This window comes from Tenrec ecaudatus, chromosome 3, assembly GCF_050624435.1.
Source record: "Tenrec ecaudatus isolate mTenEca1 chromosome 3, mTenEca1.hap1, whole genome shotgun sequence".
Lineage (NCBI taxonomy): Eukaryota > Metazoa > Chordata > Mammalia > Afrosoricida > Tenrecidae > Tenrec > Tenrec ecaudatus.
This window is the reverse complement of record NC_134532.1, coordinates 217,056,999-217,078,848: the sequence shown is the minus strand read 5'-3', so window position 1 is coordinate 217,078,848 and position 21,850 is coordinate 217,056,999. Positions and strand designations below refer to the sequence as shown.

Sequence of the window (21,850 nt, the reverse complement as noted above, 5' to 3'; positions counted from 1 at the left end):
GTAGAGGGGCGGTGAGAGCGAGGGAGGCCCTGGACGAGACGGCCGGACACGGGGGCTGCAGCCACGGGCTCCGGCCCAGGGATGACCAGGCCTGGGCGGTGGTCCCCTCTGTCTTACAGAGGTTTGCTGGATGTCAGAACAACTTGATAGCAGGCACTTACACACACACACACACACACACACACACACCCCACACAAGGATCCCTGGTGGCCCACTGAGTTAAGTGCTGGGCTGCGAACCACAGGCCAGCGGCTGAAGCCCCAGCTGCCCTGCGGAGAAGATGAGGCCGTCGGCTTCTGTGAAGGCCGGCTTGGAACGCTCAGGAGGTGGCTCCGTGTCGGAACCATTGGCAGCTGTGCTGTCCCCTCTGCGGGTCTGATCTTGTGCTAAGCGGTAACATCGTCAATGGGTCTTGTCCTGGGCACACGTCAGCTGTGCCGGGCCCCGCAGTGATCTGATCCTTGCCCACTGGCCATCGCCATCGGCCATCAGCTGTAACAGGATGGGCCGTTGCAGACCCCCGACTCGGGTCACGGCCCCCCGGGACACGCCCTGGGGAGCCCAATCCCTGGCGACCTCTCAGGCTTGCTCAGGAACTTTCTCCAAACCCCCCGCCGGGGAAGGGGGGTGACCAACAGTGAAAGGACCTTCCCTGGACCAAGAGCGGCCCCAGAGCCAGAGGGGCCACTCACAACCACCGACCACAGGGGGCTGGGGGAGGGGAGCGTGTCCTCTGGACCCGGGTGGGGTCCCTGCGCTGAGAACCTCTTAGACCCGGGGAGACTGAGCCAAAGTGACACTTGGCTCCGTCGAGCGGAGACACCGTGCAAAGCACACGGTTGGCCCCATCTGCTGTTGGTGTGAGCAGCACGCTCTGGCACACACAGACCGTACCCAGGCTGCCGCAGGGCAGGAAGTGGACGGAGCTGCTCACGCCAACACGAGTTCACGAAGCTGCAGGGGCGCCTGGGAAGAGGACCGGGCGGGGGCACTGAGATGCGATGCCAGGCGGCGCTTTGGAGAAGCGGTCAGGAGCCCCAAAGGGTCGCACACCCGCAGGCCACAGGCAGAGGGCGCGCTGAGCAGGGGCCCACTGGACAGCAAGGCTGTGCCTGCCTACGTGGGGACATGAACTGTGGCCCGCCATGGAACGAGGACCCCTGGGAGCCCACTATCCTTAGAACCTCCAGGCACTCTGGTCAGAGGGCAGCACCTGCCCAGGGGGTGAGCTGTCCAGTGGTCACACTGTGGGGTTCAGTCCACGTCACCAAAGATGCGCGTGAGCTGGGGAGAGGTCAACATGCTCTGACAACTTCCGCTGAATCACAGCTACATCTAACACAAGGGACAGACCGACATGGGATCACGTGGCCTAACTCTCGGTGAACTGAACCAGAGAGAAAGCGGGCCGGAGGGCCGACGTCTGTGGCACTCACCTGTAGGCGGCAGCCCGGGACCTCATACTACATCGCAACAGCCTGTGGACAGAAGCAGAGAGCAGGTGACCCAGGCGCAGAGCTGAGTGGGGGACCGGGGAATGGACTGAGCGGGGGGACCACAGATGGGACTGAGCAGGGGGATCAGGGACTGGACTGAGGGGAGGGGGATCAGGGAGTGGACTAAGGGAGGGGGGAACCAGGGACTGGACAGAGTGGGGGGACCAGGGACTTGGCTAAATGGGGAGATCAGGGAGTAGACTGAGAGGAGGATCAGGGACTGGACTGAGCAGGGAGACCAGGGACTGGACAGAGTGGGGGGATCAGGGACTGAGCAGGGGGGGGGGCAAGGAATGGCTGAGTGGGGTGACATGGGGAACTGAGCTGTTGTGTCCCCCAAGGTCACTGTAGGGTAGGATTGCCTATTCAGCGCCTCTTCACAACAAGAACAATTCTACCCATGTTAAGGATGAGAAACAGGCTTGTCAGTAGCAGCCCCCCTGCCGGCTGGCACATAGCAGGAGTCCTGGCGGTGCCGCGCTGGCACCTGAGAGACGGGTGGCGGTGGGGGTTGAACGGGAAGGAAGAGGAGGCTGTCTGCTGCCCTGAAGGTGTGAAGCCTTGGGGCCGGGAACTTGAGTGACAGCCCTGGAGTAGGTGTCCCAGAGCCCAACCAGGAGCTTGGGACGTCTCCTCAGTGTGGGGCCCCCCCGAGAGGGCCCTTCACCTCCGCCCCGTACCCGTCCCACCAGCAGAGGAGGTTCTCCGGCTACAGGTGGTGGGAGCCGCCCAGCAAGGGAGTAGAGGAGAGAGGTCGTCGCCCCTCTTTCAGTTGTCCCCCACAGAATCGGGCACAAAGGAGCCTGGTGGCAGAGGTCTAGCTCGAAGGCTCCCCCAAGGCTGGCAGCCCACTGGTCCCGCCAGTCGTGCCGCCTATGGGCGACTCTGTGGGGCAGTTTGACGCTGTCCTACAAGGTCCTGGTGAGCTGGGGGCCACGTGACAGGGAGTCGTGCATGGAAAACAGCCAAGGCAGGGGTCAGACGGGGGACGTCAGTCAGGCCGGGCTGCCTTGCCGGTCACAGACAGACTGACAGCTCGGAGGGCATGGGGCTTCCTGCAGGACGATGGGCACATGTGGGATAACTGGGTTGCCGGACGGCTTGGGAACGGAATGTCATGAAGGGAGTCGGATTCCATGCATGAAGGGCGGGAGACAGACTGTGTGCTCCGTTCCCGACACATCCGCCCTAAGCAGCCGCTTGCACCACGGCGGCCGCCTCCACGCTCCCGGGGCTCCCAGTCTCAGATGACCCCAGAAACCCACTGACCTGCCTTCCAGACACCTCACACCCAGCACGGCCCAGAGCCCAGCCGCAGGTCTCCAGCCACACCTAACCTGCACCCATGGCCCAGGCCCCCTCCAGGAGGAGCAGGCCCGCAGGGAGCGCAGCGAAGGGTCAGGGAGAGGGGAAAGCCTGCCCAGTGCTGCAGCAGCCTGGTGAGCACGGCACAGGAAGGGAGCCACACACCTGAGCAAGTCGGGACACGTCCGAATACCGAGGGTAAAAGCAGCCCCTCGGCCTGCCCAGAGGGAGAGGGAGGGCTGGTGCCCAACGGAGTGCGGGTGGGGACACTGGCTTCTAGTCAGAAGAACCACATGCCAGCAGAGCCAGACACGCCCTCCCTGCCCACTGTCCCTCCCCGTTGCAAGGGGAACCTGGCCTAGAGACTCTCTGGGACTCTGGAGCCCGGCCCACAGGGTGGGGCGTGCCTGGAGGGTCTTTACTGGAGCACATCTACAGGACCCCCCCTCCCCACAGCACACTGCCCCCAGCAGGCTGAGCACCAAAGCGTATCACGTCAAATGACCTTTCAACTCTCCGGCTCGGCCCTTAGGACGAGTGGACATGCTGGGCTGCAGGACCAGCCAAATGGATGAGCCATACACGGCCGGTCCTGTAAAGGTGGAGAAGCAGGAGAGGAGGGTCCACACCAGGGCTGAGAGGAGGGGGGCACTTGGTGGAGAGGCAGGCCAGAGCCGACCAGCTGGAGGGGAGAGCGGTCTGCATGGGGAGGGCGAGGCTGGCCGCTGGATAGACCATGGGTTCTCAAACTGCGGCCCGCCAAGGATATTTATCTGGCCCACCAGGTGTTTTTGCCCCGTTTGTTTTTTTACTTCAAAATAAGATATGTGCAGTGTGCATAGGAATTTGTTGTTTTTTTTAAAAACTATAGTCTGGCCCTCCAATGGTCTGAGGGACAGTGAACTGGCCCCCGTTTAAAAAGTTTGAGGAGCCCTGGTCTAGACCTTTTTCTCCCACCAGCAGGGGCGTCCATCCCAGCAGATGGACATGGTGGTGTCCCCCCGAAGCCTGCAGATGGGGAGGAGTTTGGGGGGGACTGGCTGCATCACTTGCTCACGGTTCGGAAGGCCCAGCGTGCACCTGCTCTTACAGTGTCGTGTCTGTTGCCTCCCTGCTGGTGGACCTGGGCAGCCCCCGCTGTCCAGGCCTGTCTCCTAGCCTGCATTGGCCTCGGTGCCTCTCGGATCGATGAGGCCTGGTGGTGGTCCCCCACAGCTGTCATACCCCAGATGTCACATGACAGAGGAGGAGGGCTCTGTCTGGTCTTGGGAGTCCCGGTGCCTGTACCCAGGGCGTGTGACAAGTTATGGAAAAGTCTGAAACCTTGGGCGTGACCAGCAGTGGGGTGCCAAGGGAGACACCAGCAGGCTTGGTGGGGGTGCTGTGGGACCAGATGTCCGAAGGCGCTCAGTCACACCTAAGGTGTTGGGGGAGGGCCCAGCAGAGGCTCGAGGGGAGACCTGGTGCAATCCCGCACACTTGCACCCAACAGACTCAGTAGAGACAGGGAGGTGGACTCAAGGGGGCCTTCACGGGACCCTGGGGACAGAGGCCCTGCACAGGAAACAGACCTGCCACTGTGACCTTGGGCGGGCGGGGGGACTGGTCAGGGAGCAGGAAGTGCTGGCAGGGAGCCCTGCGGGAGGGGGTGGGCTTTGAACTTGGTCTGGACGAGCTGGAAGGCAAACCTCAAACCCAACCCAACTCTGCCTCACGGCAACGTCCGGCACAGGAACGTCCGGCACAGGACGTGAGGCCCCAACATCACCAACGCCAGGTGCACCGCACGCCTCCCCAGGGAGAGGCAGCCCCCGCATTGAGTTCAAAACCAGACCCACTGCCCTGAGTCCATTCAGAGACCCTGTGGACACTCTAGAACTGGCCCTGCGTGTGTCTGAGATGGCCACTCGCTACAGGAGCAGAGAGGACTGCGTCTGCCCCCAGGGGCGGCCCACCTGGGACTGTCAGAACTGTCCACGCCCTGCCAGGCTTCCTCCGACCTTGGATGCAGGTGACTGCATCCACCGACCTGGGGTCTCCCTGCCTCCCACCCGCTTCACCTTTCTCTTCACCAGCCTGCAGGCACGTGGGTCTGAGGAGCTGCCCCCACTCCCAGCAGGGGCCCCTGGACTGAGCTGAACGGGCACCCCCTTGACGTACAGGTCTCCCCTGGATCCGTTTCTCTAGACAATCCAGCCCCGCACTGGCGGGAAGGGCCTGAGTCACAGACGTCCAAGCCCAGCCATTGAAGGTATAAACACAGGCCCCTCCCCATCCAGAGGGAAGATGAGTGATGGGTCACGGACTAACTAAAGGATGGTCTCCAAAGGGCCAAGGTCAGGGGACTGGGTGGAGCCCGGCTTCGGCTCTGCAAAGGGTCACATGCCCCAGGGCCCTGCAGAGGGTGGCAGAAGTGGGAAACAGACCCCCGGTCACAAGAAAGACCAGGCTGACCAGTCAGCCAGCAGCAGACACAGGTTCCGAGACCATGGACCTCGACACCCGCCCTTCAGGGCTTGAGCCAAACTCACCCTGGGTGAGAAGAACCCACCCCCACGTCGGACAGAGGGGCAGCGGCATTTACCCAGACAACGCTCAGTCTACCTGCCCTGGGGCCCCGAGACGGCGCGCACTTTCAGGAGCAGAAAGCCACCTTTCTCTGGAGAGCGGCTGGTGGTTTCGAACCTTGGCCTGAGGAGGAACCACTAGGGTGGGGGCCGGGGGCGGGGGAGGAGGTGAAGCCAGAGCCCAGGTCCGTCCTGTTCGCTGAAACCTCACCACCGGCACCGTGAGCAGTTGGAAGGGGTAAAGGAAGAGGGGATGGTGCCCAGGGGTGGTGGATGGAGGTGGCGAGGACCCCTGCCAGGAGCAGAGGGCAGGACCTGGTGGCTCCTTCTCCGGATGTTTCCCCCGCTGCCTCAGAAGGCCACTAAGTGAGTGTCTGAGTGCGGGGGACGGGCTGGGGGCTGACTGCGCTACCCTGCGCTCACCTCACTGAGCCAGGCCACGCGATCGCAGATGTTTGCGGACAGGTGGGACTGCACTGAGGTGTGGGCCTCTGCACTGGTGCCCTGATGGGGTGAGGGCCCTGGGCACCTTGGGAGGAATGCACCTCGTTTTTAGGCAGCTGGTGAATTTGTGGGGAGTAGACTGGTAAGCAGGAAGCTGACACAGACCCAGGGCACTGCCCTTCGCTGTCCACCCAACACAAGTCCAGGCTCGCAGCCGTGGGACCAAGGCAGCTAGAGCAGGCCCTAGGGCAGACCGCGTGGGCTGACGCCCAGCCGAGGGCAGAGGTGTGGCTTCTAGTGGGCCTTCTGAGCCGGGCCTTGAACCGTACACACCGGATGCGGGGCAGTGGTGGCTGTTAGGGGGAGCCATCCCACCAGAGACCCCAGCACAATACACTTGTCTTTGAGATGACTGGGCGAGACTATGCAAATGACGTGCTTGGGATCCACCAAGGGGATTGGACAGTTTGCTAACCATGCAAATAAGGCAACAGAATCCGGGGGTGGGGTGGGGTGGTGGGGTGTCAGTCATGCAGTTAGGGGCCACGGAATGCTGATGAGGTGACTGCTCTGTTCTGCCGGCTGCCAGGCTTGAAATGACTGAGCCCGGGGTCCGTGGGCACAGTGTTGGAATGCCGACTGGAGGCTGGCGGATCCAACCTTCCAGCTGCTCCCTAAAGATTCACATCTTGGACAGAGCGATTCGGGGAGTCCGAATCCCCTCGATGGCAGGGGGGCAGGTTTGCTGTGAGCCTTCCCAGAGAGACCCCAGGCCCTGGAGAAGGTAAAGAGAGGGGCGGTGGAAGGAGGGAAGCCCTCGACTGGATGGACAAACAGCATAGCTGATAGCTGCCACAGGGTCTCCCACGTGAGGCCGGCGAGCAGCGCGGGGACCCGGCAGTGCTCTGTTCTGCTGTGCACGGGCCCCACCAGGAGTGGGAGGCAGAGAGAGAGAGAGCCCCAAAGCAGCAGCAGAGCTGGGAGCCAGGCCTGAAGCCTTGGCCCGGGTGTCCCATCTCTGGGCACTTGGCAGGACTGGGCTCCTGACCTGGGGCTGAGGCCTGAGGGCACAGCTGAGGACGGCTGTCCTGATCCATCAGTCTGTCCTGCCTGGTCCCCACGTGCAGGACGGCCAGAGCCGGGCTGGGAGGCTGCAGGGCTCAAGCGTGGAGCACTTGGCCGCTGTGGAAGGTGGTCTGAGGTCAGAGGCATGAGGCATGCTGGGGCTAGCCGGCCAGGAAGCAAGCACACACTTGCTGGGCCTCGGGGCGTGCATGGCCGGGAACTGTGGGAGTTGGGAGCAGGCCCCCTCAAAGCTGGTGAAAATGCAGGGCTTCCAGCAGACAGGAGCCCTGGAGGAAAGGCTGCACATTGGCTGCTGACTGCGAGGTCAGCAGTTTGAAACCCCCAGCCGCTCCATGGGGGAAAGATGAGGCTGTCTACCCCGTCAAGCGCTACAGTCCCATGGTGCCGTTCCTCCCTGTCCGAGGGAGGCCGCTGGGAGTCGGCGCCGGCTGGACGGCAGGGGTTTTGGTTTTCTGTCCTCCAGCCACAGTGGCATCTGCCAAGCTCCAGGGAGGCTCGGTTAGCACAGGCTGGGCCTCTCAAGAGGCCCGTGCCCAGCAGCCCTCGTGAACACCCATCTGGCCTGCAGGGGTGTGGACTACCAAGCCCCCCCCCCAAACGTGGTGTCTGTCCTCAGGCAGCAACAAGAGACTCACGACAGGGTCAGGAGCACGACCCGGCTTTCTGAACCTGCCCCAAGGCGCCCAGGGGAAAGGCCCGAGGCCTCAGGTGGAATCAGCCTGCAGCAATGGACACATGACAGTGACGCAGAAGGAACGGGATGGGTGGGGGAAGAGGGGTGTCTTTCTCAGCTTCTAAAGCACAGTTGTGGTTGTTTTAGGGGGCAGCGAATCAGCTCTGACCCACAGCGACCTCACGCACAACAGAGGAAACACCGCCTGGTCCACCACCGTCCTCACTCTGCGCCCGTGGCTGCAGCCACTGTGTCCACCCATTTCATCCGGGCCGTCCTCTGTCCCGCCACCCCTTCACTTTACCAAGCACGGTGTCCTCCGGGGACAGGCCTCTCCTGATGATGCTGAGACCAAGTCTCAAGTTCCTCGCCTCGGAGGAGCGTCTGGCCGGCCGGCCGTCTCCCACGACAGACGTGTCCGTTCGGAAGCAGCCCAGGGTGCAGGCACCCTTCTACAGAGTGGCCCCCACAACAGGGCACGCTTTTTATGAGCCCAGGATTTTGGAGACCAGATGCTGGCTAGCAAACCTGGGACTATGGAGGCTAGGTCTCCACCCACATCCCCCTCCCACCCCTCCCCTGGGGCCTTCAGAGAGGGACCGCCCAGCTACTGTGGAGAAGAAAGGGCGTCTCTGGAAATAACCTGGGCAAACACCCACACCCGGAGCAATCCCCTCAGCACTGCCCGAGGGTTGCCTTTCTCATGGAAAGGACACAGCCCCTTCAGCTCCACCCGAGGAGCAGCCAGGCGGGTCTGCATGAACGTCACACACCCGCTCGTTTGCACTGTCTTAACCTCGCCCGACAGGTGGCACCTTTCACAGCCCAGCCACTGGGACACCGACCACGCAACACTGGCCCACTGAGTGGACGAGACGGGGTGTGTGCTCGGAGGAGAGGTCACCGGCAGAACAGCCATGGCCGAGACGGCTCGCAAGCACGTCAAGCTCTGCTGAAGGGCCTCCCACGTTTCAGCAGCGCCCTGACACGGGGGCTCCGGCCGGTGCAGAGGACATGGAGCACGGGCATCGCGGCTGATGGCGAGATCGCCAGAAGGATGCGGGCCTGTGTCTCATTGATGGGCTGTGCGGAGCCTAGTAAACTGTGGGCCCCTGGGGGCTCCAGGGCACGTCCTCGTGCTCCGTGGACCAAGAGGCAGCTGTGTGGACAGAACCGGGCACACGGTGTGGTTTAAATCCGGGCGAGGTGTGCGTCAGGGTAGGGACCCGCCCTGGAGGGAAGGGCACCATGCTTGGTAGAGGGGAGGGGCAGTGCAGGAGGAAGCACTGGACGAGCTGGACAGACACTGTGGCTGCAACCACGGGCTTCAGGCACAGGAGCCAATGTGGGGACGGTGAAGGACAGGGCGGTGTTTCCTTCTGTTTGCACGGGGTCGCTGTGGGTCAGAGCAGGCTGGACGGCACCTCAACACACACAGCAAGAGCAAAGCCAGCTGCCGCTGCATCAGGCCGGCCCGTGCTGACTGCGGGCTTCCATCTGACGACTTCATAGAAGCTGCTGGACAAGTCTTTCTTCCGCAGAGCCACAGGCTGGATTTGCACCCCCAACCTCGTGGTGGGCAGTCACGCGCGATCCTGAGCACCACCTGGGCCTTCTGGGAGGGGCCCAGCCACGCAGGCCTGACTGCAGTGCAGCTGACAGGCAGAGCCAAGGGCCAGTAGATGCCTCTTGGTTAGAGTCCAGAGTGTGGGGACAGGGACGGACCTGCCCCCGTGAAAGCCCTAGGACACACCTTTTCTCAAGCCTTGGGTAACTCGTAACCTGAACCTCAGTCACCGTGTCACAGACAGAGGCAGTCAGGACACGGGATCACGTCCACAGAGCGGGGCCTCTGCAAGCCAGCACCAAGCCTGGATGGCACCTCATCTGGGGTCGTGGGACCCCTCCTGGGGGCAGTCAGAGGGATGTGGCCTGGCGGGCAAAGGGCAGTGCCCGAGGGAGGGGCTGGAGGGTGTCCTCCTGGCGGCTGGAGAGGCGTGCAAATGGGCCGGATCTCCTTAGACGTGAGACACGGGGCTCCCGGCCCTCCCTGTGACCGTGGGAGGGCGGCATTGGAGATGACTCTCCCTCTCCGAGGGGCACACCCTCATTACAGGGTCTGGAAGACGCACACCACACAGGAGATGGCAGCCCACAGCCACCCTGCATGTCGGGCAGAAGCCCCCCCTCCCTCCCCACAGAGATGCAGAATTGAAGCAGGGCCCGCGAACGGCCTCTGAACCCGGTGGGGGGGGGGGGGGGGGGACAGGGTCTCCAGGGGAAATTCAGGCCGGATTCAGACAGGCCCCGTGCTGGTCAGAGAGCACCTGAAGGCTGTCTGCCAGTCTTTCACCAACGACGCGTGGGTTGTAGCCAAGTGTGCGTGACGTTGAGAAGAAGGGGGATTCCGGAACACTTCACTGTGCTTCTTCAGAACATGGGCCACACGGATCAAGGGCGGCCCCTCAGACGGAACCGAGGCACAGCACTCGGTCTGAAATTGGGAGAGGTGTGAGCCAGGGCTGTGTCCTCTCCCCGAGCCGGTTCACTCTGCAGGTGGAGCGAACAGGTCGCCAGAGACGCAGGACGACGGGAGGAGAGAGTGGATGGGGGACGGCTTTCCCACAACCCGCTGTACCCGGGACACAACCTGGCTGGCGGACGACAGGGGGACTTGACGACGCGCTTATCGACGTCAGCGTGAATGAGCCGCAACACAGACAGAAACAAGCGACCTCACGACAACGGAGGGAAGACCGCGGTTACCACGGACTCTGTCCGACTTGCAAACCACGCCTGTGGAAGTGGACATCAAGAAACCCACAGGAGGTGTCTCACACAGACGGCGGTGTTCTTGTCACTTCCTGTCGCGAGAGAGTGGGACACTGCATGAGGACAACCAAAAAGTCCCCACTGCACTGGACTCCCGGTGCTGGATTTGAATTAAGGATGCTTAGAGCACCTTAGGGTGGCTGTGAGCCGGACGGACTTGAGAACACTGCTTGCCGGCTGGTCACACATGTGTGGACAGGACACCAGCAGCGGAGCCACCAGGGTCTGACATGCAGCAGGCTGACCGCAGTGGCCAGGCTTCATCAGCTTCCAGTTGGAAACCAGAAAGAAAGGCCTGGCGACCCACTTTAGAAACCCACCAACGAAAACCCCCGAGAATCACAATCAGAAGGTGCCAGAAGAGGCGCTGCTGTGTACGTTCGACCCAGACCCAAACAGACCCGCCACCATCGGGTCGAGGCCAACTGGCAGCGACCTGCAGGCAGGGCAGGACTGTCCCTGGGTTCCCCAAGACCGTCACTCTGACAGGAGCAGACAGCTGCCACCTCCTCCTGAGGAGTGGCTGCCAAGTTCAAACCGCTGACCTTGTGGTGAGCAGCCCAACGCCTCACCGGCTCTGCCACCGGGTAGGGGTGGCTCCAGGCACTGAACACACAGCGGCCTCAGCAACGGGCTCACCCAAGCCGGGGCTGGGAGAGACAGCGTGTGTCTGTTCGGCCGCAAGAGCGCTCCCCACAGTGGGGGCCGGCCATGGAGGGCGGGTGGGGGCCTGCAGGGTCTCCCCACTTCCCTGCCCGTGATAAGAACGTGGGCTGAGAGAAAGAAAAAGCCAAACAACAGCACTTAAGAGCGAGGCCTTCCCTTCCCAGCTGCCTCATCGGGAGAACAGGAGAGTCAGAGAGGGAGCCGGGGCTCCCCGGTAACGGATGCCACGTTGGTGGGATGGGGCCCGGGCACACGAGAAGCAGGCGACCTCCCTGCCCCCCCGGCAGATACTCGGGGAGCCCCCTCCCGTGGGCCTCATCGCAGGCCAGGGCTGGATGATCCGATGGGGACGTGGGGCACAGACTGATGGAGCCCTGCCGGGCAGAGGAGTGAAGAGCGGGCCTTGGAGGAAGTCCAACCGGGACGCTCCGAGACGCCAGGACGGGGGGACTTCGTGCTGCCAGGAGGAACCAGTCCCAGGAGAAGGACAGCATGCGTGGGTAGGTAGCCGGGCAGTGGAAATGAGGAAGACCTTCCCTGGGGTGGATGGACAGTGGGCTCACATGTTAACTACCACCTGCCGCGGGCCAAGACTGGGCAGTGTTTCATTCCACTGGTCGTGAGTCACGACGCGTCGAACGTAGTAAAGACACAGTGTGGGCTGTGCCCTTCCCGAGACTTGACAAGATCCACACAGTGCCCGCTCCTCAACCCCCACAAGCCGTGTGTGGCCCTTCCTGAGGTCCAAGTGGCTGCTCCGAGACCCGCCCCTGCCCCCCAGGTCTGCAGGCAGCTCGCTCCTGTTGTCCTACTTCTCACTGGTTGGTGGTGCCATTGGGTCGGTTCGGTTCTGACCCACAGCACCCTGTGTGCAAGAGAACGAGACACCGCCGGTCCTGCGCCAGCCCGGCCCTGGTTCTTAAGTCTGTGCCCGAGGGGGCCGCCACCACGGGGTGCTGCCTCGCCGCTGTACCCAGCACGATGTCGGTCTCACCACACATCTGGGAGTCCTGGGTCACGGAGCCGGTCTAGCAAAAGGCAGTGTGTTTGTGGGGGGAGCATTCCATTCACGCCACGCTCTCTGGTCGCTGGGCTCAATACCACACCCTCTCGACACAAAGCAGCAAGGAAGCACCACTGCCCTGGGCACAGGCCATTCTGGAACCGAGCGCGCACCGCACTCACCCCGCAGTCCTGGGTGCTCAGACGCCCAGCGGCTCGGCGGGGCTCCTCGCTGTCATCCTGGCTCCGGCGTCCTGGGCTCTGTGGGAGAAGCGGCAGGCAGTGAGTAGAGAGATCGCCGTGTCATTCTGGGAGAGCGGACGCCTTTTTCCAGTTTGGAGAACGCGTTAACGTGCACGTCCACGTTGGCGCTCCCCGGTGGGGCGCCCAGCACGTCGTCCCCGGCACACAGGCGCCCGGCGAGGGGACGGCCTCATGAACCCCGTTTCGATCACTGGGGAATCAGCATGACTGACGCAGGGGCTGCTCTAAGTCTGAGCTGGAAGTAGCCGCTCACCACGCACACCCAGGGTGGCTCCTTAGAGGCCCGGACGGCGAGACGACATCTCACTTTAGACGTGCGGTCAGCAGAGACAGGGGCAGTGGAAGAGGAAGGCCCTCGAGGAGACGGATGGACAGACACGGGGGCTGCAGCCGAGGGCTCAGGCAGAGGAACCACTGTGAGGACGGCTCAGGACCGGGCAGTTTCCTTCAGTCGTGCGCTGGCCGCTCTGGGTCAGAACCGACTGCTGGGCACCTGCCACCCACAACTGTTATACGTGCGGCCTGATGGCTCACCGAGTCCAGCCCGACTCACAGAGGGTTTCTGAGAGTGGGCCCCGTCTTCCTCCCTGGAGCTGCTGGTGGGTTTGAACTGCTGACCTGCCCGTAGCAGTCCGACGTGTCACCCGGCACCACGGCAGCCCTGCCACCGCTTCACCATCCAATCACACGGCCCTGACAGTGAGCCCACCACTGGCTAATAGTCCCAAACTAGTGTGCCGCAGGACGCAGCTGGGGGGCAGTCAGGGACCCTGGAAGAGCCGTGGGGTGCGCAGAGGACAAGGTGGTGGGAGGGGCAGCGAGGGGTTCCCTACGGCCTGAACGAGGTTCCGTGGGCCAGTACCAGAAGGAGGTGCAGTACCCACGGGGATAGGCTTGCTCTACATGGAAAACTGACACCAAATCCACTGCCACGTGTCAGTTCCAGCTCCCGGTAACCCCACAGACTTCCAAGGCTGGGACCCCTTCCAGGAAGAGAAATCCTCGCCTTCCTCTGAGGAGTGGCTAGTGGATTTGAACTGCTGACACTAGAGTTCGCAGCCCCACACAACCCCACTATGATCCTTCCAGAAGGGACTCTGACTCACGGAGACCCTCTTAGGACTGTGCAGAATGGCCCCGCAGGGGGGGGGTCTTCTGAGGCGGGGGATGTTCCCCAGGGGCCGAGGACCTCCCCGTTTTCCTGCCAAAGGCCCGGCGTGTTCTGACCGCTGACCTGCCCTCAGCCCACTGCGCCTCGGGGGCGCCTCAGTGTCCTGAAAGGGGGCTGACCCGAGTCGGGACCCCGAGGACCAGGCGGTTCCGTGTGGTCACGTGCTCCCAGCCAGCCAGCTCTGACCCAAGATTCGGACACTCAACGGAGCAGAACTTCGGGCCGATTCAAGGTAGCAACCTCTGCCGGGCAGCTGGGCGGAACCGCCGGGACACCAAACTCAAACTTGGACAGACTCGCCTTGACCCTGCAGAAGGGGTAGAACTGCCCCTGTGGGTTTGTAAGGCTGTCGCTGTTCACGGGAGCGGGGCCTCAGCTCCCTCCGGGGCAGCGGCAGCTGGTTTCAAACAGCTGACCTTGCAGCGAGCTGAGTAACCACTGTGCCCTGGGCTTCCTCTAAAAAGCCGCCCTTCGTATTCTCAATGCCCAAGGAACACGCCCCACGGCAGGCGGCCTGGAACCAAATCGGATGAAGCCGGAAGGGTCTAGTGGCAACTCACTTTTCTCAACAGCAGAGCTCGGGACCAGCCACGGAAGAATCCAGCCACCAACACACACCCCCTTGTCCTCAGGTGCCCTGGGGTCGGCTAAGATAGCAGAGGAACACTGCCCAGTCTGCACCAGCCACCACCCTCACCACGGCCCCACGCCCGAGCCCGCGGTTGCAGCCGCGGTGTCCGTCCATCTGGTCCAGGGCCTTCCTCTTGTTCGCTGCCCCTCCACTCTACCAAGCACGACATCCACCTCCAGGGACTGGTCTCTCCCGACAACCAGTCCACAGTACCTGAGACCCAGTCTCGCCGTGCCTGCCTCCCAGGGGCACTCTGGCCCGACGTACGCCCTCGAGACAGGCTTGTTCTTTCGCTGGTCCCCGTGGAAGCCGACAGGGGCAAGCAGGGGCTCGCCAGCATGGTCCACGGCACGCGCCCCACGCCGCCCTGCTATGTGGGCCTGGTCCCTTTATCAGTGACATCAGTCCTTCAGGGCACCAGAGGGGCTAGCTGCCAGGCAAGGGGGAGCTGGAGTGCTGTGAGCGTGGTCACTCACAGCTGGCTTGGGTCCAGGCCCGTAGGAGCTACAACCCTGACTGACCAGGAGCCGGGGCCCTATTTAATACCTCTGGGCCAGGCAGCCTCTAAGACCCCGGGGACCCGGCCTGGGCGCCCTCCCCTTCAGGATACCACAGACGTGGTGAGGGGTCACTCCCAAGATGGTCACTCGTCTTGGTGGGTCCTGAGGGAGGTGGCTGCCGTGGGGGGAGGAACCTCGTGGGCAGGCCTGTGCAGCAGCACCAAGTGGCCGTCCTTGGCCACAGGCCCTGGGAAGGGCCACCAGCTGAGAGACCACAGCCCAGGCGAGCGACATCCTAGGCTCTAAGTGAGATGCCCTGGCCAAGCCACACCCAGACTCCCAGAACGCAGCGAGATCACCCGTGGGTGGGTTTCAGCCAGTCGGCGGCGAGGTGATTTGAGGAGCAGTGGCAAATAGCAGACCACTTAAGGCACCGTCCCACCTGAAGGGAGATGACGCTCCCGACTCCCATCTCGGACACCTGTCCCCCAGGGTCGCTGAGTCAGGACCAGACCGACTGGACAGCAGTGATCTGGAGACGGTGGTGGTGGGTCAGCCCCAGAGCTCTGGCCTCCTGCGGGGCCCACCTGGGTCTCACTCCCGGCCCACACACTTCCCACGCGACCACCAGCCGCCCTGGGCGAGGAGCTGTGGGTGCAGGGAAGAGCTGGATAGCTCACGAGGGACGGACGCCTTTGCGCTGGTCTCGAAAGGACCGCAGACCGCCAACAGGACAGACAGGCCTGTCTTGGAAGACATACAGCCAGAACACAAGGATGGCCGATAGCAAGAATCGACATATTAACCCCGTACCGCCAACACAGAAACATAGGTGAAGGGAGAGAGTGGATGGTGTACGATGGGAAAATCATAATTTATCAAGGGGGTCACGAGAGAGGGCGGGTGGGGGAGGGGAAAAAGGAGGCGCCGATACCAAGGGCTCCAGTAGAAAGAACATGTTTTGGAAATGACGATGGCCACAAATGTACAGGCGTGCTTCATACAACAGGCGTGTGCAATGGCTCTAAGAGCTGTCAGAGCCCCCGGAAGAATGATCACGCACTGCGGACATGTTATGGGGGGGACCCGTCCACGACAAAGGACGCCGTGCTGGGGCAGAGAAAGAGCAAGGAGCCTCTTGGTGAGACGGCTGGAACCAGGAGCTCGGACATAACAGCTGTGAGAACGGTGCCGGCGGGGCGGTATTTCGTTCTGCCGAGCGTGGGGTGGCTATGGGCCGGAACCCACGGGGCAGCCTGATGCCGCCCGCAACGTCCTGCTGACGCAGGCTTCACTGGCTGCTCTAGACTAAGACCGACGAACGAACGACTGAAAGCAGTCCACGGACCCTCCACCCCCACCCCCTGCCTGGGTGACACCCTTCCCACCTGTCGCACAGGGGTACGCAGCCGTGAGCCAGGGGCCACCAACCACTACGCGGGACCCGCGGCTGGCCTCCTCCGTCTCTTACCAAGAGTTTTGCGAAGCAGATTTTAAAAAGATGGAAGAAAGCGGGGAGGGAAACCCCAAGGACATCTCAGAAGTCAGCACCGAGTGGGCAGATCCCACAGGCCACAGAGCTCAAGCTACAAACTCACTTTCACCGGGGTCACGCTGACTCCTCATGACCTCATCATGACCACGTGGGCCAGGGCAGAACTGCCCCTGTAGGTTTCCGACACAATGACCGCTTACGGGAACACACAGCGCTCGTCCATCTTTCTCCCTCAGAGCAGCTGGGAGATTTGAACTTGCCGGCCCCGAGGTTTGCAACCCGACGCACGTAAGCCAGGACACCACCGGGGCCTCCCTCGTGTCAGATGTGGCGAAGCACAAACTTTCTGAGCTGGGCACTCTGTCGTGATGAAGCACAGTGGCTCGGGCTGGACAACTGCAAGCTCGCACGAAACCTGCCACCTCAAATAGCCTGAGACACGAGTGAAGTTGAGTCATGAAAGCAGAGAGGGAACTGACTGGTCGAGGCCTGTTTGGTGGCCATGCCACTGGGCCAGTTCCACACCTCGTGTCTTGTCCTAGTGTCCAACTTCTGGGGAAGTCAGCAGCCCCAGCCCAAGTGGATCTTGTCTCTAAGGCATGTCCTACCTTCCCTTCCAGCCACAAACAGGACCCTATACCAGGAGCTGGGATGCGGAGCTGAGGGGGGGTGGCTCAGGATCCTGCTCCCTGGACATCTTCATTCTCAGGGAACACTTCAGGAATCTTTGCCCTTACCATGCCTTGGCTCCTCCAAAAACCAAAGGCAGCAGAGACCACCGACTCAGGCCCACTTCACTCCGTGATTTTTCAAGAGCACCCCCACATAAAAACATTGACTGGTCCTGGCTCACAGGCTTCGGGGGACAAAGATCCTCTGTCCCCTCGTTGCTTCCCTTTCCTGGGTTGCAGGGGGAAAAGTGGGGAAGGTGCCTGACTCACACGCTGGACGCAAGACCCTGCTGGCTCCCAGCCACGACTTTTAGCACTGGACCAAGGACCACCTGCATTGGTGGGAGTCTGAGACCCCAAGTCCCATAGCCTGCCCTCCCACACCCACTCCTGGCTGCTGAGAGCAGAGTGCCTGCCAAGTTGGGCCGGAGGATGCACTTGCCTGGCCTTGAGATTGGGGGTCCGTGAAGGGGATACTCCCATGGGGTGGGGGAGCAGGAGTTCCCGGATAGGAAATGACAGAGGTCTCTGGAAAGCAGGGGAGGGGTTTGGTGGGTAGGCACAGTGCTGACCTGAGCCATGGAGCCAGTATAGCCTCAGAGACCACCAGGGGTGGGCCCCAACCTTGCCTCACACCTGCCCCAGGGCCCCAGGCAGGGAAGACCTTAAGGTCTGAGCAGCTGGGCCAAGAGTTTCAGCTGTCCAGGTGCTCAGGGGAAAGGGGAGGGGGTGGGGAATGGGTTTGCATGTGGGGAGTTCATGTGGCCGGGTCTCACAGAAGGAGGGTCCTGTTGGGGTGCCTTTGGACGCCACTCCAGGGTCAGTTCCCTTTGGAGGCTGGCTGGGGGCTCCTCACATACCAGTCTGGGTGTGTAGATGTCCCTCAGGGACTTCTCCAGGGGTCCTGGCCCTTCCTGCAGGCTTGGCTCCTGGCACAAGCCTGCCTCGCGGTCCAGCCCCCTGGAAGGGGCTGTGTCCGGGACCCAGAAGCACGCTGGGCCTGTCCAGGACCCAAACCTTCCAGAGATCAGTCCTAAGACCCAGCCTCCTCAGAGACCCGGCAGCCCTCCTCGGGGACAAGTCCTGGGGGGCCCTGTCCCCCTTGGCAAATAGCCCCAGGTCCAGCCCTCCCTGCTGACAAGTCCCAGGAACCAGACCTGCCCAGTCCCCTGTCCTGGGTCCAGCCCTTCTGAGTGACCTGCCCCAGCGTGCCACCCCTCCTCAGTCAGAAGTCCCAGATTCAGACTTCCCTGTGGCAAGTCCTTGGATCCCAGCCCTCCTTGGGGACAACTGCTAAGGTGAAGCCCTTGGAGAGACCCGTCCTGTGAGCTGGCCCTCCTGAGTGGCCGGTCCCGGGGTCTCAGCCCTCCTGGGTGGCCCATTCCAGGGTCTCCGGGCCCAGGGTGACCTGTCCTGGCTCTGGTCCTCCTTCCTGACGGTTCTCAGGTGCCTGCCCTCCTTGGTGACCATGCCTTCGGGTCGTGCGCTCCTCGGTGGCCCGTCCCGGCGTCCCAGCCCACCTCGGTGACCACTGCTGAGGGCTGGCCGTCCCCGGGTTCCTGCCCGGGCCTGGGGCCTGCCAAGGGTGCGGGCTCCTGCGGGCCCCGCCGAGGAGGGGACGCCCAGGGCGAGGGCAGGGGCTCGGGAGCCTTCCGGGCTTGGGAGGCCGAGGCTGCGGCCTGGGAGCGGGCGCTGGGGCCCAGGCCGGGCGGGGGAGCGGACTCACTGACCTGCGATCTCCGGGCCGCGAGCGAGCGGGGCGCACGCGGGGGCCGCGCCGGGGGCGGGGGAGGGGGCGCCGCTCCCTCCGGGTCCCCCCCAAGAGGAGGAGAAAAAAAGCCGTCCGGAGTTTAAAACAAAGAGGCGGAAATGCCCGAACGGAGCCGAGTGCCGAGTCGGGGGCGCCGCGCTTGGAGCATGCGCGTTGCACGGCTCGGCTCCCACTCCGCGGCCCGAGCCGGGGCGGAGCCTGGAGGGGGCGTGCTGGGGCGTGGCCAGGGGCGTGGCCAGGTTGCGCAGGCCCCGTCGGGCTCCTTACCGGCCTTGGAAGGCCGGCAGGGGCGGGGCTTGTACGGAGGGGCGTGCTCATTTGCTGCGGGGCGGGGCAAATGGGCGGGGCCAGCGAACGCCGCGGAACCCGGCCGGGTTCCAGAGACCGCGAGTGGTCGCGGGAGCGGTGGCTGCGGGGCTAGGCCGCGAGGGCGGGGCGCAGTCAGAGGTATCCTAGGAGCTGCATGGCCCGTGGGAGCGGGAGAGGCGTGGTTGGAGGCGCTGGAGGGGGCCAGGTGGGGGCGTGGCCAGGTGTCTGGGCGGGGCGCGTGGGAACTGGAGGGGGATGCATGGGCGGTGATAGCATGGGGCGGGGCGGGACTTGTGGGCAGGGCGTGGTCAGTGAGTGCGGGGCGGGGCCAGTCGAGAGGCGTATTTGGTCCCAAAGCGCAGGCTCTGCAGCCGGACGGCGGCCAAGTCTGGTCTGCGGAACCTGCTTGGGGGCGTGGTCTGGGCGGGCCTAGGAAACGCGCGTGGTTGGAGGGATACAGGCTCCATCTCCCCGGTAGCCGTACTTTGGAGGCGCGGGAAGCCGGGGAGACCGGGACACTCCGAGCAGCCTGCGCTGAGCCTGGCTCCTCGGACCAGGGCCTTCGTCAGGCGGAGTCAGTCTCCCCAGAAGCCGGTGACTGTGGCTGCGACCCCTGGATTCCTTGGTGCCTTCCTCGGCCCCTCCCTGGAGACGGACGCTGCGTGCCCCCGCCGCGCCTGTGCTTTGGACAGTGGACAGCCAGGCTCTCTGCCTTTGCGTGGACACCAGAGCTGGGGACAGTGACCGTGACGCCCACGTCTTATGGGGGCTGGGGAGGGGGGCACACTACAGCAAGCAGGGCAGAAGCTCCCAAAACTGCCATCTGATTCTGAGTCATAGTGACTCATTAGAACAGGTTAGACCTGCCTCTGAGTTTCTGAGGCTGTAAATATTCACGGGAGCCCGAAGCCTCATCTGTCTCCCAAGGAGCTGCTGGTGGTTTCGAAATGCTGACCTTGAAGTTAGCAGCTCATGTCCCTCGGTCATAACCCACTCCACCACCAACTGTGGAATGAGGAACTAGTGTCCCGTTTAGAGAAGCTACCCAGGGAGACTGGAGGGCGACCGGGAACTGAGCACCTATGGGTGGGGACTTGGAATTAGTACAGCCAAACCTCAGCCAGTGCTGGGGAGGATGGGCTCCTGAGTTAGGGCAGTGGGAGCAGAGGCCAGGTGGGAACGTGGCTGGGGGTGCTAGCAGGGTGCAGGGCTTAGACGTACAGTTTTAGGCTCCCTCTGGGGCTGCAGATAGGTGCTGGGACAGCTGACTAGGTGTGTGTGGGGTGGGGGTAGAGTAGAGTGAGGTTGCTTGGGAAGGGCACCACTGTGCGTGGAGAGGGAAGAGCCAGGGTGACAGCCTTGTGGGCCCTCCAGCATGCAGAAGACCAGAACTTGGCCATCCAGTGCGGCTGTGGCAGCTACCAAAAGGGAGTGACTGTGAGGAACAGGAGTTTATTTTCTCACAGTTTAGGAGCCTGCTGCCGTTGCCTGCTCTAGCTTTGTGTTTCACTTCTGGTGATCCCTTGTGACAAAGTCAAACTGTCCCCTAGGGTTTTCTAGGCTGTGCTCGACTGGGCCAGGCCACCAGATCCCTCGGCCGTGGATGGACTCCAGCAGGTTCCAATAGCCGGCCTTTCAGTTAGCAGCACTACTGGGAGAACAACTCACTGCCATCGAGTCGGTTCTGATGCATGGAGACCCCGCAGGACAGGTGAGAACTGCCCCTGCAGGTTTCCAAATTTTGGGAGCAGAAAGCCTCATCTTCCTCCCACAGAGCAGCTCTCAGTTTCAAACTGCTGAGTTTGCTATTAACAGCCCCAGGCATCACCATTCTGTGTGTCCCCAGGCCAAATTCCAGCTCCTCAGAGAGGCTCTCCGACTTGGGGGAGATCCTTATCATCACCATGCCCTGGGATCTCCCCAGACAGCTCTCTTTCCCATCTGAGCTTCCAGCTCCATCTCACTGTGCCGTAACCACTGGGCAGCTAGCCACGTGGCCAAGGGCTCAAACCCACCAGCCACTCCTGGTTTAAAGTCTCGGAAACCGAAGGAGCCGTTCCGCCCTGTCCTGTAGGATCTCCGTGAGTCACAGTGGATTCCATGGCAGGGAACTTTCTGTGGTTTGAGCGTGGTGGCTACATGTTGGGCTGTGATCCTTAAGGTCTGCAGTTTAAAACCAGCTGAGGCTTTCTACTCCTGTGAAGAGTTACCGTCTCGGAAACCCACAGGGCGTCGCTACGAGTCGGCAAGTACTTGATGGCAGTGACTTTGGGATTTTTTGGTTTTGGCAATTCATGGTAGATACTTGCAGTCTTGGCCGGCACCTTAATTAAAATGCATGGATTCCTCTTCAGGCTTCCTTTTTCCACGCCCAAGTTTTGCATACGTAGGACGTGATTGGGACAGGCACACACCTTAGTCTCAAACTGACACCCAGTGCTGTGGTCTTTAGGAAGTCAGATGGTCACGTCTCTCTCCCAGGTAGTGGTGCGTCAATCCCACCACGAATATTTCTGTTAGCAGCCAGGCACTTAACCACGGCATTGCCAAAAAGTAAAATCAACCTCCTCCCGGGGAATCCGTTCTGACTCCCAGCAGCATGACAGGACAGGGGAGAACTGCCCCGGAGAATTGCCAAGGCTGCCCTCTTGAAGGGAGTACGTGGCCTGGGCTTTCTTTGAGCGGATGACAGGTGGATTTGAACTCCCAACCTTCCAGTGAGAGGGGAGTGCATCTCCGAGGTGCTGTCAGGGCTCCCCTCCACAGGTTTGGGAGCTAGGATTCCGACAGACGGTGGGAGGCTCGGGGCAAGCTAGTTCAGATTCCTTGGCATGAACGAGTGCGTGCATCTAGCGCCACATCACATTGTTGGAACATTTCAACTTTCATCTGCTGGTTCCTGGAACCTTATCTTCCACCAAAGCCTTCCATGCAGCCTGGACTTCTTCTTTCAACACCATCCCTGC

The 21,850-nt window shown here is 62.4% G+C and overlaps 1 protein-coding gene across 2 annotated transcripts in view; it reads right to left on the bottom strand.

Moving 5' to 3' along the window:
* Window positions 1-18,714, bottom strand: part of PCGF3 (polycomb group ring finger 3) — a 32,763-nt gene extending 14,049 nt beyond the window's left edge. The window contains exons 1-3 of one of the 2 annotated variants that reach the window (XM_075544554.1): window positions 18,535-18,714; window positions 12,256-12,333; window positions 1,438-1,479 (exon numbers count right to left, since the gene is read on the bottom strand). The gene's annotated coding sequence lies outside the window, so the exon portion shown is untranslated. The remainder of the gene's footprint in view (window positions 1-1,437; window positions 1,480-12,255; window positions 12,334-18,534) is intronic. The other variant, XM_075544555.1, reaches the window with a different exon arrangement.
* Window positions 18,715-21,850: the final 3,136 nt, after the last annotated feature.